The 12510-nt window shown below is 42.8% G+C and overlaps 1 pseudogene; it reads right to left on the bottom strand.

The window, feature by feature from the left end:
* Window positions 1-6479: 6479 nt before the first annotated feature.
* LOC103601463 lies at window positions 6480-10262 on the bottom strand (annotated as a pseudogene).
* Window positions 10263-12510: the final 2248 nt, after the last annotated feature.

Genomic DNA, 12510 nt, shown 5'->3' with positions numbered 1-12510 from the left:
ACAGCCTTCACCACCTGTCTTTGTTCTGGCTTCAGAAAGAAGGAGTCATGGAATTTAGAACAAAGGAGCCTCCCCTCCTCTTTTATTGTCTATAGAATCTCAGAGCTGGAGGAACCCCAAAGATGATGTAATCATTCTTAATTTTTATTTTTAGCTCATGGACTGCCTCACATGGGCCTGTCTATCTATGCCCAAGTCATGGGGCCTGGTGCTCACACTGACCCTGCAGACAGGTGTGGCAACAGACTTACAGAGGCACTGTATTGAAGAATTGCAAATCGACCCAGACTCATCCTTTTATCAGAATATTCTTGGGGAAATTCACTCTGCAACACCTGGACTTAAAAAAAAAAACAAAAAAAAAAAAACATGTTAAAAGAATTATCCTTTCAGTTGTGGGCAGAAATCTGTGTGCTATCGTGCTGTGTCCTTGCAGCAAGCCATTAATATGTAACCACCTCTCTCTATGGAGTCAGCTTTTCTTTTTTCTTTTCTACGTATGAGGCATCTCCAAGAAAGGTAGTTCCTTCCTTGGGTAGAAAAATGCCATTTTTTACTTAAAGCAAACTTGATATTTATTTTATCCTAAATCAGGACTGGCCAGTTAGCTCAGTCGGTTAGAGCATGGTACTGATAACGGCAAGGTCCAGGGTTCAACCCCTGTACCGGCTGCTGCCAAATACAAAACAAACAAAAAAAGTATTGTATTTAGAGGTTTAAAGGCCACACTCTTCATTCTTACATGGAAATTGATTGAAATATTTGGTTTTTATTTAACTATTGATTCTTAAGAATGTTTTTTTGGGGGGGCAGCTGGCCAGTATGGAGATGATACTAAAGATTTTTGAGAAACATAAAATTTTACCCACAAAACATAGTATAATTTTAAAAAATAATATGAATACTGGTAGTAAATTTGGATTAAAAAAATTATTGGATCTAAATGTACTTTCCATTTCAAAGACAACATTTTTGTTCCTAAATCAATAAATATGTATTTCTCATCCAGAGGCATTTTTTAAAATGTCAAGATCACAGTGCACATGAAATTTCATGGACTCTTTTCTTTCTGATACCTTTTTTTTTTTTAAGGGTTTAAGATATTCCAGTGATTTTATTTTTTACTTTTAACTACCAAAAGGATATTTTCTTCTTTTGACCATAAATTGCTTAGCCTTCTTCACGGGTACATTGATAAAAGCTTTAAATATGAGAAAGAAAAAAATTAATGGCTACATTGAATGGGTATGTTGCATATAGTTTTTTGGGTTTTGTTTTTTGGCGGCAGGCTGGTATGGATCCAAACCCTTGACCTTGGTGTTAACACCGCACTCTAACCAACCCTTGACCTATTCTCTTTTTTTTTGGCAGATGGCCAATTTGGGGATCCAAACTTATGACCTTGGTGTTACAAGGCTGTACTCTAACCAAATGAACTAACCAGCCGGTCCCTAATCCCCACTTTCTGGACATCTAGCATGCTGTTACAGAGACAAGAGAGGAGAACACCTCAGACATAGAGAGGGAAGAAGGCCGTGGGATGACACATGCAGAGACTGGAGTTAGGCGGCTGCAGTGCAAGAATATCAAGGATTGCCCACAACTACCTCAGTGTCAGATTCTAGACTTCACAATGGTGAGAGAATAGATTTCTGTTGTTTTAACCTCCCCCCAAAATAAAATGCTGCTACAATTTTTCAAGAGTGAACACCTAGATGATTATGATCAAATCTTTTTCTAAATGAAAATTTTCTATTTATTGATGCTGCCACCAAAAACAAATGTATGTTTCAACTCTTCTCTACATGAAGATGTTATTCATTAGGTAGAAAATTTCATCGAATCTTTTTTTTTGAAGGCTGGCCGGATTCAACCTATGTCTTTGGTGTTATCAGCAGCACACTCAGTTTAACCAACTGAGCTAACCAGCCAGCCCCTTGAATTGTTTTAATTTTCTTTAATTTGTACCCAAACTTACCAAATAATTGGCATCCCACATCTCTAAATTGTCCATGTCCTCTGCCCACTGAAATATACTGAAACTGCCTTAGTCTCTGTAAATTTTAGATAACCCAAATCTGAGGCTGTGGGCCATGGAAGAAATCAACTTATAGCTTGACTTAATTGAAAATAAGAATAAGTGAGTAATGAACACATTATTTGGTATTGGCTGAAAAGACTAAATTCTTCATCCCCAAATGTGTGACGTTTGCAAAAAGACTTCACCTTGGGAAGGCAGCTGTAAGTGGCCAAACTCGAAAGCAACCCTATTTCAGTGCACATTAAAATCCTGGAATTGTGGGGGGGAGGGGAAAGGGGAAAAAAGAACAGGCCAGTTAGTGCAGTTTTAGAGCACAGCCTTACACCACCAAGGTGGTGGGTTCTGATCCCCGTACTGGCCAGCTGCCCCCGCTAACCCCCCAGCCAAAAAGAAAAGTGCTGGAATCATGAATTAAATATAGTACCTACAAATGTGAGACATCCTGGCTGTTTTGCTTTGGTTCAAAACAGGTAGAAATTCATTTTTTAGAGGATGGATGTCAAATCCCAAACTCCAGTCCAAGCTGCACACTTATATGTGCATTTTTCTGAATGTACATCATAAATAAAATGTTTTTTAAAATCCCTTTCCTCATGGAGATTACAGCCCCACTGAGTTGCTGTAAAAATTAGAGTTAATCATGTAAGACACCTATGGGTGCTTGCCATATAGTAAACACTCAAAAAATAGTCGCTACTACTCTTATTCCAGTGAAATAGAGTAAACTGGGCCATCAGGGATGTTCAAGGAGAGTTTTTTGCTGGCTTTCCCCCTTGGATTTGTACAGAGTCCTTCCATAAATCAGCTAAGCATGGACCATATATCTGTCATGAAAAAATGGGCTTTCTTTTAAGATCAAAACAGAAGGGGAATTTTATTCATGCTTGGGAACTATAGTGATGCAGGCTGCTGTGCACACTTGGACAGCATGAGGCTCCACACTTAAGGGGCTCCCATTCATATCACCAACTTCATGGGTTTCTATATTTATTATAATTTTCTGGCAGGTATCCAGTTATCTTATTTTAGCAAAACTTACATTAAAACAACTTCTGATAAATAGAAATCAAAGGTGTGAAGAGTACCTTTTTTTAACTTACACAAAGGTGTTGTATGGAAATACCACCTAGGAACTTTGAAATAAGAACAGGACTTCTGCCTTCTAGGAGCTGTCTTTTAAAATGAACACAGAGGCCCTGATGTAGCCACCTCTGTGTCAACCCCTGAGATTTCAGTATCAGGGCCAGTGCTTCTTTTAATCACTGAACCTAATAAACTGGCTTTGTGGTTTGTCCACCAACCCCTGCAGTTCTGGCTGACAGAAATCTCCAAAAGAGAGATGAATCTATGCCGGGGTCTGACAAGTCGTGTTTCTGAAAGTTCTTTGGCTGTTTACATCCTGTTCTTGGGTTTCCATTTCATGCAGTTATCTAGATTTGAATTTAATGCCAACCACAGGTACTGCCACTCTTGAGAGCTAAAAACCCTCTTATTATTTGGCTCAAAGCTGCTGCACTTTTCCAAAGTATTTATTGTGCAGATCTTGACAAGACCCTGACCCAGTGTGACTTCACTGAAGTCCTGCCCTCTCTTACAGTAACACCCTAGTTTTCTCTTGGTGAAGTGGGTTCCAGTTGGCCTCATCTTAAGAACCATGAGGGATGTTTGTTAAGTATGCACACTCCTAGGTCCCAAACCAGCAGGTCCGAGGTCGGCCCAGACATCTGTATGTTTAACAAGCATTCCAGGTGACTCTCATGTCTAGGTGAATTTAGGAAATTCTGTTCTAATAGGGTTTCGTATAAGGAGACTGAAATCAGGTTAAGTTGAGCTCAGGCAGTCCCTTAACTTTACAGATGGGAAGGGGTGTGGGAAAGTGGCGGCAATCTTAAAGTTCAAAAAGGCTTGAAGATCAAGGGTTCAGATCCCCACACTAGCCAGCCTCAAACAAAACAAAACAAACAAAAAACCCCCAAAAAGCCTTATATGTGTGGTGGGGAGATGAAAAGAAAAACCTAGGCAGCCAGGCCCTGCCTTCTGCCTTTTCTGGACTGGGCTAGGAGACACTGCCTGCAGGGGTGAGCTGGTGGAGAGCTAGTGAGTGAACAATAAACGTGGCCTTTGGGGGACAGAGAGGAGCTCGTCATGCAGGGCCACAGGTCAAAGAACAAAGCAGTCACAGTGCTGCTGGTCCTCAGGTCTGGGCCTTGGATTATACCACTGGTTCAACACTCCAGTAAGGGGACAGGTCTTTGCCTCATCGTACTTTAAAAATCAATGAAGTCCTGGGGACAGAGGTAAGACAGGCACTGAAGTGCTGGGGGGGTTGGTGACAGAATGGGACAATAAGAGACTGCCCACCAAATCCTAGATAGTTCAGGTGGCTGCAAATCCCCAGTCCTGGGTCCCAGTCCCCCACCCCACCCCCAGGCATCTCCTATGTTCAGAACAAAGCCCAGGAGAGGACCCAATTCTAGATTGGAGTCTCACTACTGGCTCCTTTCACACGGGGAACATCGGTCCTGCATGCTTTAAGGACCCCAAGGACCCGTTTTAAGCCTCAACAGGCAGAAGAGAAAAAGCTTCCACTGCGCTCCCCTCTCTGGCCTTGGCTGCCCTAACCTGGGGAGGGGAAGAGAGGCTGAGCCCAGGCTAGGAGCAGGCTCCTCACTTCCAGGAGTGTGGACCCCAGAGTCTCTGCCCTAGACCCGCAGAGCCTTCAGCAGTGTGTCTCCTCCTGCCCACTGGGCCTAGCCCAGAAAGGTGTGAGGAGGGTCTCACTGTGGAGCTCCCAGGGTACCTGGTGTGGGCACGGCTCTGACAGGATCCTCCACATTCTCTCCTTCCAAGAAGCAACAGCTGCTTCCTATTCTCCCTTTAAAAGAGTCTTGTGCTGGTGGTGGGTTAATGCCAACAAACCAAACCAATTCAATATGAGTTACACTGTCAGGGCCAGGTGTTGGGGGAAAGGCCCAGCAGCTGTGGAGAGAGGAAATACCACGGACTTGGAATCTGAAAACCAGAGTCCGAGTCCCAGCTGCACCACTCGCTTCTTCACCATAGGACCCTGGGCATGCCATGTGACTCGAGACTAGTTTCTCTTCTGCAAAATGGAGCTAAGAGCACCCACCACACAAGTGCCTCGGAAAGGTGAAAGTTAAAGCACCATGAATACACGTCACTGTCATCACTGTTGCTACCAACTGCCCTCAGGACATTCTTTTTTTTTTTTTTCCTTAATTTAATTTTGTCGAAATACAATGAGGTTGATTATTGTGGCCCATTACCGAAACCCCCCTCCCTGCCCTCAGGACATTCTGAGGTTCAGGCACCTTCCACCCCTTCTCCCTAGAGGCCAGCCTTCCTGTTCCTCCCTGGCCCCGGGCAACATGGTATAATGTGTTATAGAGGGACTGGGGTGTCCTCCCTCTGAGATCCAGATACAACAGCTAGGAAGGGCAGAGTGACAAGCGTGGTCATCAGGGAACAAGGCTCAAGACCAATAGGCAGGGCCAGATGGAGGCGGTCAGGAGGGAGGGACAGGAGCTGGGAGGTAACTAGCAAACACTTTACGGTCCTGGGGGAGGAGAGGGAGGGAATGAGGGCAGCCAGGTGCCCAGAACACGAGTGAGCATCTGGGCCTGGGAACACAGTGGGCAGGGCCTGGGAACTCACAGAGACTAAGGGCAGGTGAGAGACGGGGTCAGCGCACTGCACTGGGCTTCACCCCATGCCCACACCTAACCTCACCCCAAGACAACCCTGGGCCCTCCTTGGACGTGGTCTTCCCAAGAGTTGGCAGGTTCAGCCTCAACAGTGGGAAGATGGGAGCACAGCCTCCCCATCCTCAGTCCCCAAGGCTGGAAGGTAACGGGCAGGAAAGAGCAACAGGGGCCTCTGGGCACCTTACTAAGGACTGAAGAGGACTCAGAAATCAGAACCAAAATGCCAAAAGGCTTTTACTCTGTGAGCCCTGGAGGAGGGCCGGGCAGAGTGCAAGGTGTTCATAGGTGGGGTGGGCAGAGAGGGGGAGCGGTGGGGCTGTGGTCTTGCTTCCCCGTGGGGGCAGGAGTGAGGGGAGGAGTGAAGGCTGGGCATGCCTTCCTCTCGGGCTCCGGCAGGGCTCCAGTCCTGGTGCCCATCTCTGACATCTGCCCCTCCTGAGTTCACACTGGAGTCCTCGCAATCCTGAAAGGGCATGGGCTGCCCCAAGCCTGTGTCAGGAGAGAAATGCTTGGCAGAGGGAAAAGGCTGGCGCGGGCCGCCCTTGGCTGCTCTGAATTCTTCCTGGAGCTTGTGGCTTTCCTTGGTGGGAAGAGGGCACAGACGAGGTCGGGAGGCCCTGAAGCTGGGAAAGCCACCTGTACCCACCCGAGCCAGGCCCTAGACTCTTCAGCTTTGAGATCAGGGGTCTCATACAGGGGACACTGGGTTAGGCTCAAAGCTCATCAGGGGGGCTGTGTGTAAGCGGGGACGCCTTCTGGATGCCCTCGTCTTCCTCAGGGCTAGAGTCTCCCTCAAGGCCGTGCAACTCCTTCCTCTGCTTGCTGCTGCTGCTCTGGCCACCTGATGCCTGTCCTTGCTGCTCTTCTTGGACTTCTTCCCTCCCAGGGTGGCTGTGTCCCCCTTCTTGCCAGAGCACCGCTCTGCCAGGCAACCTGGGGTGAAGAGGAGAGACACCCTCAACACAGGTGCCTCAAACCAGTTTGCTGGGTGAGGAGCACTGACTGGGGAGCCCCAGGGAGTAGCGACTAGAGTTGGTGGCTGCATCAGCATCGCTACCTCCCACCTCACCATGGCCCCCGAGCCCCTGTGGGGGCATCTGCCTTATCTGCATGTTGTTCTGCAGCTGCTTTTGGTGCCTCTTACCTGCGCTCTTCTTCTTTTCTGTCCTCTCCTACCGCCACCCCCTGAGGGAGAGCAAACAATAAAATCATCAGGAGCCAACCCGCCCTTCCTTCTCCCTCCCGTCAGACTCACTGGTGTCCTTTCCCTTCAGCACATGGTTGGCATAGAGGAATTCAGTCAGGTCCTCCTCCTGCTGATTCCTGCCCTGTCCTCGATGGCCTCCTCGAACTCTTCCACCAGCACGTCGCACCGATAATCATACCACACCATACCAGCAGTGCCCCAGCTCCTGGCTCGCTCCTAGAGGAGCTTTGCCAAGTCTCATGACCCACCACAAGACAGGCAGGTGGCTGTGATTCGCCTACGGAAACTGAAGCCAGAAAGACACGATGACTTGATCAAAGTCACCCAGCTCTTGGTGGCCCTTCTTAGCACAGACTCAATCCCTCCAGTCCCTCACTGGGCACAGCAGCCTCCGAGGGCCGAAAGGGCCTGCACCTGCTTCCCTTTGGTGGCTGGCCAGTACGGGGATCTGAACCCACGACCTTGGGGTTATAAGGCTGCGCTCTAACCAACTGAGCTAACTGCTAGCTTGCTGTACCTGCTTCTTGAGATCAGCCACCTCTGCAGAGGTCTCGTTCTACAGCTCATAGGGGATGTCCATCACCACCTTGACGCCTCTGTGTACCAGGTTGTGTAGTGTCTCAAAGGTCTCTGACAGGCCCTGTAAATGGTGCCGGACATGGGAGGCAGAGCCACCTTCCCTATCTCCCGCCTCCTCTCCCAGCGGGTGTCTAAGGACCTACTCTGAGAAGTCAAGCCCTTTTAAGTAGTCCATTTTGTGTATGTACCATAGTTATTCAGCCAATCTCCTATGCTTGACAATTACAAATAATACTCTCTATATAATTTTGTGCATATGTATTTTCATATTGATGGAGATAGATGTTCAGGATAAATTCATAGAGGGATTTGTGTTGAGGTTTAGTTATACATAGTTGGTGAGAAATTACCTAATAAGGGCCATAGCATTTTTCCAAATCCATCAGCAATATATGGCATTACCCATTTCTACACTGTCTCACCAACAGAATATTGTGAAGCTTTTGAACTTTCGTCAATTTAGTGGGTGAAAAATGGAACTTCATTGTAGTTTTAATTAGCATGTTTTAAAATATGAATGAAATTACACATTTTTCCACCATGAAGGGCCATTTTCATATTTCTTTTTGAATTATTTGTTCAAGTCTCTGCCTATTTTTCTATAGGATTTCTGTAAGTCTTTTCCCTTCAGTTTTAGAAAGTTCCCAATAAATTAAGAATTTAACTCTTCATCTGTGATATAAGTTGTGATGATTTTTTCCCAGTTTGTCAGCTGTCTTTGACTTAGTAAATTTTCTGTTTCTGGCACAAATTAGCATATTAAAATTTATTTTCCCCATACACTTTCATAAAAATAGAGCCAGTTTCTCCATTAATTCTGGAAGAACGTTTTGTATTCTCAAGGATAACCACATAGAATAGTTGTTCAATAGAATTTTATACTCCATTGACATAGTCCAGAGCTTTAAAAACATGCAGCTCAAAAGATGTATCACATCAACTTAGATTCTCATCAATTTTATGCGGCTGTGACAAGACAATAGACTATTTCATGAAGTCTTAACTATTCATCAGAAGAGATTACCCTCAATGTTAGAGAACTTTTATTTTAGAAATTTTCTAAGATTATTCTTAGTGTTGAAACTTATAGCTATTTGAATGTCTTCTTTTGTAAATTATCCTTTGATATATTTTTCCATTTGTCTATTAAAGTCTCTGTCTTTATTATGTAAGACTGTCTCACATATTATGACTACTAATTCTCTCTACTGTAAGTTTTCAGATGTTTCTCCAAATTATTTGTTTTCATATATTGTTTGACATATTTTCATCTGTAAGGTTTTAATTATCTTTATTTATATTGGTCCTTTATCATGTAGATTTTTTAAAATTGCTCTAATGCTTGGAAGATTTTTCCCCATCTTCAGATCACATAAATATTCACCTATTTGGCCTTTCAAAAATATTTAACTCTTTAATCCAGCTACAATTTATTTTGCAATACAGTATAAGGTAAAGATCTATTCTTTCTCTAGTAGTCAACCAACTATCCTAGTATTATTTATTGAACAATTTAATTTTTATCTATTGGTTTATAATGATCTTTATCATATACCAAACTTTATATGTAGACTCTCTTTTCTATTTCTTTTCTATTAATGTGTCTATTCTTGAGACTATGCTATTCCATTTTAATTACTGTGGCTTTGAAAAACTTTTTAATATCTATGTGAGGCAAGTCTCCTTCAATATACTTCTTTCAAAACCTCCTTGACTAGTATCACCTATTCTTTTTTTGAAAAATAGATAAACTTTAGTGTAATTTAATCAATTATTTGTCCAGAACATACCACATTTATTCATTTCATTTTACACTTGGAACATGAGTTTGTAGTTTTCTTCATGTTGTATTTGTATGTTTCTGTAGGTCTGATGTCCCTTTGGCTTGGGTCTCTGCTCTAGTTTCACAAGACTGAAATCAAGGTATCATCAGGGCTGTGTTCATTTTTGGAGGTTCTGAGGATGAATCAACTTCCATGATCTTAACAGTTTGCTACTAGAATTCAGTTGCACGTGGTGGTAGGACTGAGGTTCGATTTCCTTGCTGGCTGAGGGGTGTTCTCGGCTTCTAGAATCTGTTCTTATTCCTTGACTAGTGCAAACCTCCCCGACTTCATCTTCAAATACAGCAATGGCAGGTTGAGCTGTTTTCATTCTTTCAACTTATCAAGCTCTATAAAAAAAAACACAACCCTACTGGAATTTTTATTGGGACCAGATTGTAAATTAACTTGGGGAGAACTAATGTCTTGATGATGTTGAGATGTGCTAATAAAGAATAAGAGATGTCTTTCCATTTTTTTCAAGCCTATTTTTGTTTCTGACAGAAGCATTTTATGGTTTTCTTCCCATAGGTTCTGAGCATTTCTTGTGAAATTTGTTCCTAAATAACTTATCTTTTTTGTTACTACTAGTTACCACTTTTTTTTTGCATTTATCATATCTTTTAACTGGTTTTTGTGTACATGAATGCTACTGATTTTTACGTGCTAATTTTACATCCTGCCATCTTTTAAATTTTTTAAATTGTTTGAGTTCATTTTATCACTGATTCTCTAGGATTTTCCATGTATACTATCATGTCATCTGCAGACAGAGAGAGATTTATTTCTTATTTTCCTACTCTTCCACCCCTGGTTGTTTTCTCTAGTTTAACGGCATTGACTATTACCTCCAGACAATGCCAGATGCCAGTGGAGATGGTGGGCATCCTAACCTCAGTGTGAATGCCTCTAGTGTTTCTCAAGTAAGGAAATGGCTATCCCCTACTATTATTCTAAAAGTTTTTCCTAGGAATGGGTATTGGATTTTGCCAAAGTCAATTTTCTGCACCTATAAAGAAAATCATATCATTTTTTCCATAAGCTTATTAAAATGGTAAATTATATTAATTTATTTTCTAATATCAACCATCTTCACATTCCTAGGATGCACCTTATTTGATTATGGTGTATTTTCTTAATGTGTTGTCAGAGTCTGTTCTCTAGTATTTCATTAAAGATATTAGCATCAATCTCCATAAGCGTTACTGGTCTGCAATTTTTTGTAGTGTCTTTATCAGGTTTAGATATCAAGGTTATACCTGCTTCATAAGAATAAGCTGAAAGTTATACTTGATTTCTTACAGTCTGAGACAATTTATGTAGCACTGGGATAGTCTGGTCTCTAAAGGTTTGTTAGAATTCTCCTGCATGATCATTTGGGCTTGGTGCTATTATGTGGGGCAGCTAGACAGTTTTTTCTACTTATATATAAATTGATCTAAGTTTACTATCTCTACTGGGGTCAGTTTTAGTACAGAATATATGTCTAAGAAATTACTTATTTCCTCTAGGTTTACAAATTTATTTGCATAAGAGTATGCAAGAGTATTTATGACTTTAAAAATTTCCCTTTTTATCATTATTATTTCCATGTGTTTTCTTATTTTGTGTACTGGTGATTTCTCCCCCTTTTATTGATTAAACTATCTAGTGTTTTGTCTATTTTTGTTTACTTTCTCAAAAACAAGAATTTTAATTAATCTGACCTACCGCTTTTCTGTTCTCAACTTCATTAATTTCTGCTTTTATCTTTAATAATTTCTTCCTTGTATTTTCATTTGATTTACTTATTTTGTTCTTTGCTTAGCACTTTGGGAATTTAATTCATTTATTTTTATTCATTAATTTTTACTGATGTAGGGAAATAAATTATTCTGTAATCATTGTGTTAAATGTATCCCATGATTTCTAATATGTAATGTTTTCATTATCACTATTTTCAGAAATCCAGTAATTTTGTTTTATTCCCCCTTTCACCCAAGAATTATTTAACACAAGATCTTTTAATTTCCAGGTAAAGCACCTTCGTTTTGTTTTGTTTTCACTTTTAACTCACAGTTTTATTATATTGTAGTCAAATCAGTTTTTATTTTAATACTTCTACTTTATGTAACCTACCATGATGTTTTTTATGTATCCTAAAACGGGTCAACGAAAGATGGCCTGCAGGTCAACACCTTTTCTTGTAAAGTTATTCTTAAAATATAAATGGACAGTTTAATGAATTATTTTAAAGTAAACAGAAGTGTAGCTATCTTGAGGGTCAAGAAACACCTCCACCTTACTTTTTCCCACTGACATCCTCCTTCCTTCCCAACCACTAGACTGAGTTTTATGGCAACCATTTTCTTTTACCCCTAAATATAAATTTCTAAATAATATAGTTTCTAAGAAATAATACCAGATCCACCGGATCTCTGGAGAGCCAGAAGTACCTATAAGATCAACCAATAAACCCTGAGCTGCACAAAAAGCCTTCCCTAGGGAAACAGCAGCAAAGTAGCAATTGAAACAACCACACACTCAAGTACTAGTTCCAACAGGAAGTTCCCCCCTGTTAGAAGCAAAGGACAAAAAATTAGTTCTGGCCCAGGCACACCACCAGCACCTTGGGGCCTGCTTGGGAACTGGAGGCTTAGATCCAGGGACCAGACCCCACTCCCACTTCCAGGCACACCACGCCAGCACCCTTTGGGCCTGCCCGGGGACCAAAGGCAAGGAGAAGGGGACTGGACACCCCCCCTCCCACAACCAAGCACACCACACCAGAACCTTGGATCCCACCCAGTGGCCCGAGGCATGGAGCCAGGAACCAGACCCACCTCCCACAACAAGGCACACCATGCCAGCACCTCGGGGCCCACCTGGGTACCCAAGGCATGGAGAAGGGGACCGGACCCTCCCCCCACAACCAGGCACATGGTGCCACCATCTTGGGGCCTGCCCAGGGACCAGAGGCATGGAGAAGGGGCCCAAACACACCAAACAACCAAGCATACCGCTATTGCCAATTAGCATACCAAAAACAGCACCTCCACGTGGGTGGCCTACCACAGCCACCACAATAACCATGGCTGCCACAAAAGTGGCTAGATGCCACAACCACCATGCAGATGGTCTGCCAATCACTGGAGT

This window comes from Galeopterus variegatus, unplaced genomic scaffold (genome assembly GCF_000696425.1).
Source record: "Galeopterus variegatus unplaced genomic scaffold, G_variegatus-3.0.2 Scaffold3742, whole genome shotgun sequence".
Classification (NCBI taxonomy): Eukaryota; Metazoa; Chordata; class Mammalia; order Dermoptera; family Cynocephalidae; genus Galeopterus; species Galeopterus variegatus.
This window is presented reverse-complemented; position numbering and strand designations above follow the sequence as displayed.